The sequence below is a fragment of the Myxine glutinosa genome, chromosome 13 (assembly GCF_964187855.1).
Source record: "Myxine glutinosa chromosome 13, kmMyxGlut1.1, whole genome shotgun sequence".
Classification (NCBI taxonomy): Eukaryota; Metazoa; Chordata; class Myxini; order Myxiniformes; family Myxinidae; genus Myxine; species Myxine glutinosa.
Genome location: NC_136273.1, coordinates 61823295 through 61829516, shown reverse-complemented (window position 1 = coordinate 61829516; position 6222 = coordinate 61823295).

Below are 6222 nucleotides of genomic sequence, written 5' to 3'. Positions count from 1 at the left end.
CACCAAAATCGAATTGATTTGTCCTTGTCACACACCCAACCTTTCCACCAAGTTCCATTCGAATCTGTCCAGAACTTTTTGAGATATCTTTCTACAGTCACGTGAAAAAGTAAGTACACCCCATGTAAAGTTTTGACTTTTTCAACATATTTCAACATACAGCTATTTGATCTTCATTTCAACAATATTGATAGATAAAGGTGATATAATATAACAAATATCATAAAACATTTACATTTTGTAGTCCATTGTACAATTTAAATAAATATAAATGCATATTTCGCATGTGGAAAAAGTAAGTACACCCCATGAAATGTTTTTTTATCTTTTTAACATATGTGGACATATCAATATTTGATCGTCATTTTAAAAGTATCTGTAGATAAAGGCGATCTAATTGAACAAAAAACAATGAAAAATTGACTTTGCAATAATTTATTCAACAAAAATTGCATGCACAGCTCATTTCAAATCCCCCCACAACATCTCGATGGGATTTAGATCCGGGCTTTGACTTGGCCATTCCAGAACCCTCCATTTCTTTCTTTTCAGCCATTCCTTGGTGGATTTACTGGTATGTTTAGGGTCATTGTCATTTTGCAAGGTCCACCTTCGGTTGAGCTTCCACTTTTCGACAGATGGCCTCACATTATCCTCAAGCACCCTCTGGTACAATGAAGAATTCATAGTAGATTATATGATGGTGAGCTGCCCAGGCCCTGATGCAGCAAAGCTGCCCCAAACCATAATATTTCCACCACCATGCTTTTCAGTTGGTATCAACCTCAACTTTTCAATTGAGGACGGAGAGAAACTTTTCCACCTTGTCAGGAGGAAAGGACACAGAGTCCAGGAGCAGCGGCGTACGACTGGGTACGGTGGGTACAGAGAGGGATGGGTTTGGGACACAAGATTTAGAGGCAAACACAGAGTTGAGGCATTCAGCTTTTTCACGTGCGGAGTCAGCCGTGTGGCCATTTAAGGTGAGGGAGGGGATGGAGGGGGAACAAACACCAGAAACAGATTTTACCAGACGCCACCAGGATTTGGAAGAGGGAGACAGATAAGAGAGTTCGGCCCTGAGGACGGAGAGATATTGTTTCCTGGCTCTCCTGAGGGTGGACACACACTTGTTTCGGGCTTTGTGAAAGGAAATGAGATTTCCTTCCGTTGGATTTGCTTTCCAGGAGATGAGGAGATTTGCTACAGGTCGCACAAGATCTGCCTGCAACCCTCTTTTGGTTAAACTGCCAAAATCAAGACTCTCTGCTCACCTTCACTCCTTCATTCCTCTTTTCTCCCGCCTCTGGAACAAACTCCCTCACTCTCTTCAATCCCACTCCACCCTCCAAGTCTTTAAAACAGCTGTTCACCACCATCTCTTATCTTCCCCCATCCAAAACCTTGATCTTTTCTACCCCCGCTAATTTCACCCCAATTCCCCAATTTTGAATATACAAGAAAAAAAAAAAGAAAAAAATCAGGCTCTTGTGGTCAAATGCAGTCTTTGGTTTTCGCCAAACATGTCTTCTGGTACTGTGGCCAAATAGCTCTACCTTTGACTCATTTGTCCACAGCACATTGTTCCAGAAGTGCTGGTCTTTGCCTAGGTGTTCATTGGCAAACTTTAGTCTTGCCCTGATGTTCTTTCTGGACAGCAAAGGTTTCCTCCTGGCACACCTCCCATGTAGATCAAATTTGTGCTGCCTCTTTCTAATGGTAGACTCGTGCACTTTGACATCAACAGTGGCAAGAGCTAGCTGTAGGTCCCGTGATGACATTCTGGGGTTCTTCGAGACTTCTTTCAGCATCTTGCGGTCTGCTCTCGGGCTGAACTTGCTGGGGCGGCCTGGCCTGAACAAGTTGGCAGTTGTTTGGAATCTTCTCCACTTGCCGATGGTCTTTCGGACAGTCGAATGATTGATTTCAAATTGTTTGGAGATCTTTTTAAATCCCTTCCCAGACTCGTAGGCATCTATAACCTTCTTTCTGAAGGTATCAGAGAGATTTTTTGATCTAGGCATGGTGACGCCGCACACTTCAACAACAAAGAGCAAACCAAACTAAATGTCTGAGGTTTAAATAAGAAAGGTTCCTCCAAGATCCTCTCTAATGATGTTCTAATCATTTGCACCTGAGCTGGTGCACCTGATTCTAATTTTAGGTATTTGAAGTAGTGATAAATGTAGGGGTGTACTTACTTTTTCCACATGCGAAATTTGCATTTATGTTTATTTAAATTCTACAATGGACTACAAAATGTAAATGTTTCATGATATTTGTTATATTATATCACCTTTATCTATCAATATTGTTGAAATGAAGATCAAATAGCTGTATGTTGAAATATGTTGAAAAAGTCAAAACTTTACATGGGGTGTACTTACTTTTTCACGTGACTGTATATATCAGTTTTATCCCTCTCAGTCAATGGTGAAAAATCACTTTAAAATTCCCTGATCTGGATCCGGATTCTAATGTTCACCAAAATCGAATCGATAAGTCATTGTTATGCACACAACCTGACCACCAAATGTCGTCCGAATCCGTCGACAACCTTTTGAGATATCCTGTTCACAAACAGACAGACAAACAGGGGTGAAAACATAACCCCCATTCACCTTCTGTGATGGAGGTAATTAATTCCGCCATACTTGATTAGTTTGGGGATTGGTTGTTCAGTGTTTTAATTGGTTTGGGATTGGTTGTGAGTGCTTTGATTAGTTTGTGATTGGTTGTGAGTGCCTTGATTAGTTTGGGATTGGTTGTGAGTGTCTTGATTAGTTTGGGGATTGGTTGTGAGTGTCTTGATTAGTTTGGGATCGGTTGTGAGTGTGTTGATTAGTTTGGGGATTGGTTGTGAGTGTCTTGATTAGTTTGGGGATTGGTTGTGAGTGTGGTGATTAGTTTGGGATTGGTTGTGAGTGTCTTGATTAGTTTGGGGATTGGTTGTGAGTGTCTTGATTAGTTTGGGATTGGTTGTGAGTGTCTTGATTAGTTTGGGATTGGTTGTGAGTGTGTTGATTAGTTTGGGGATTGGTTGCGAGTGTCTTGATTAGTTTGGGATTGGTTGTTCAGTGTTTTGATTAGTTTGGGGAAGGGCTGTGAGTGTGTTGATTAGTTTGGGGATTGGTTGTGAGTGTCTTGATTAGTTTGGGGAAGGGCTATGAGTGTCTTGATTAGTTTGGCATTGGTTGTGAGTGTGTTGATTAGTTTGAGAATTGGTTGTGAGTGTCTTTATTAGTTTGGGGGTTGGTTGTGAGTGTTTTGATTAGTTTGGGGATTGGTTGTGATTGTCTTGATTAGTTTGGGGGTTCATTGTGAGTGTGTTGATTAGTTTGAGGGTTGGTTGTGAGTGTCTTGATTAGTTTGGGGGTTGGTTGTGAATGTCTTGATTAGTTTGGGGGTTGGTTGTGATTGTCTTGATTAGTTTGGGGGTTCGTTGTGATTGTCTTGATTAGTTTGGTGGTTGGTTGTGAGTGTCTTGATTAGTTTGGGGATAGGTTGTGATTGTCTTGATTAGTTTGGGGGTTGGTTGTGATTGTCTTGATTAGTTTGGGGGTTGGTTATGATTGTCTGGATTAGTTTGGGGGTTGGTTTTGATTGTCTTGATTAGTTTGGGGGATGGTTGTGATTGTCTTGATTAGTTTGGGGGTTGGTTTTGATTGTCTTGATTAGTTTGGGGGTTGGTTGTGATTGTCTTGATTAGTTTGAGGGTTGGTTGTGATTGTCATGATTAGTTTGAGGGTTGGTTGTGATTGTCTTGATTAGTTTGAGGGTTGGTTGTGATTGTCTTGATTAGTTTGAGGGTTGGTTGTGATTGTCTTGATTAGTTTGAGGGTTGGTTGTGATTGTCATGATTAGTTTGAGGGTTGGTTGTGATTGTCTTGATTAGTTTGAGGGTTGGTTGTGATTGTCTTGATTAGTTTGGGGCTTGGTTGTGATTGTCATGATTAGTTTGGGGATAGGTTGTGATTGTCTTGATTAGTTTGGGGGTTGGTTGTGATTGTCTTGATTAGTTTGGGGGTTGGTTGTGATTGTCATGATTAGTTTGAGGGTTGGTTGTGATTGTCTTGATTAGTTTGGGGGTTCATTGTGAGTGTGTTGATTAGTTTGAGGGTTGGTTGTGAGTGTCTTGATTAGTTTGGGGGTTGGTTGTGAATGTCTTGATTAGTTTGGGGGTTGGTTGTGATTGTCTTGATTAGTTTGGGGGTTCGTTGTGATTGTCTTGATTAGTTTGGTGGTTGGTTGTGAGTGTCTTGATTAGTTTGGGGATAGGTTGTGATTGTCTTGATTAGTTTGGGGGTTGGTTGTGATTGTCTTGATTAGTTTGGGGATTGGTTATGATTGTATGGATTAGTTTGGGGGTTGGTTTTGATTGTCTTGATTAGTTTGGGGGTTGGTTGTGATTGTCTTGATTAGTTTGGGTGTTGGTTTTGATTGTCTTGATTAGTTTGGGGGTTGGTTGTGATTGTCTTGATTAGTTTGAGGGTTGGTTGTGATTGTCATGATTAGTTTGAGGGTTGGTTGTGATTGTCTTGATTAGTTTGAGGGTTGGTTGTGATTGTCTTGATTAGTTTGAGGGTTGGTTGTGATTGTCTTGATTAGTTTGAGGGTTGGTTGTGATTGTCATGATTAGTTTGAGGGTTGGTTGTGATTGTCTTGATTAGTTTGAGGGTTGGCTGTGATTGTCTTGATTAGTTTGGGGCTTGGTTGTGATTGTCATGATTAGTTTGAGGGTTGGTTGTGATTGTCTTGATTAGTTTGAGGGTTGGTTGTTATTGTCATGATTAGTTTGAGGGTTGGTTGTGATTGTCTTGATTAGTTTGAGGGTTGGTTGTGATTGTCTTGATTAGTTTGAGGGTTGGTTGTGATTGTCATGATTAGTTTGAGGGTTGGTTGTGAGTGTTTTGATTAGTTTGGGGATTGGTTGTGATTGTCTTGATTAGTTTGGGGGTTCATTGTGAGTGTGTTGATTAGTTTGGGGGTTGGTTGTGAGTGTCTTGTTTAGTTTGGGGGTTCATTGTGAGTGTCCTGATTAGTTTGGGATTGGATGTGAGTGTTTTGATTAGTTTGGGGGTTGGTTGTGATTGTCTTGATTAGATTGGGGGTTGGTTGTGATTGTCTTGATTAGTTTGAGGGTTGGTTTTGATTGTCTTGATTAATTTGGGGGTTGGTTGTGAGTGTTTTGATTAGTTTGGGCATTGGTTGTGATTGTCTTGATTAGTTTGGGGATTGGTTGCGATTGTCTTGATTAGTTTGGGGGTTCATTGTGAGTGTCTTGATTAGTTTGGGATTGGATGTGAGTATTTTGATTAGTTTGGGGGTTGGATGTGAGTGTTTTGATTAGTTTGGGGGTTGGTTGTGATTGTCTTTTCTTTTTTCTTTTTTTTCTTTTTTTTTGGTATACTGAATCGAGGCTCGTGAAAGAGCTAACATTTACTTCACAAACAAATCAACCAGACAAACAAAATATATAAAAAGAGGGAGCGGAAAACAAGATGGGGAGAGAAGGGGAAGCACACATGCACAACATTTGAGAGCAGGGAGATGTGTGGAAGGGAGAGGGCTTAGGGGGAGGAGGCGTGGGAAGGGTGGGGGGGGGAGGGAGAAGTATAAAACACAAGGACACCAAGGACTTCCAGGACAGAAGTTGGTATTTCAAAAAAGTGGAATTGGGGTGAAATTAGCGGGGGTAGAAAAGATCAAGGTTTTGGATGGGGGAAGATAAGAGATGGTGGTGAACAGCTGTTTTAAAGACCTGGAGGGTGGAGTGGGTTTGAAGAGAGTGAGGGAGTTTGTTCCAGAGGCGGGAGAAAAGAGGAATGAAAGAGTGAAGGTGAGCAGAGAGTCTTGATTTTGGCAGTTTGACCATAAGAGGGTTGCAGGCAGATCTTGTGCGACCTGTAGGAATATTTGCGGGACAGAGCCCAGAGAGAGCTGGGGGGGCAAGGCCAGAGAGGAGTCGGTAGAAGACGGAAAGACCACCAACCTGCCTGCGGTGAGTGAGTGAGAGGCCCTTGGAGTTAGCTTCATCGCGGGAGATTCCAATGATTCTGAATGCTTTGGTTTCAACAGCGTGAAGACGAGCTAGGTGTGAGGCAGGAGCACCAGCCCAGAGGGGAGAGCAGTATTCCATTGAGCTGCGGATGAAAGCCTTGTATGTGGTGAGGAGCTCAGGTGTGCCAAGGAAGGACTTCGCACGATGGAGGATGCCCAGTC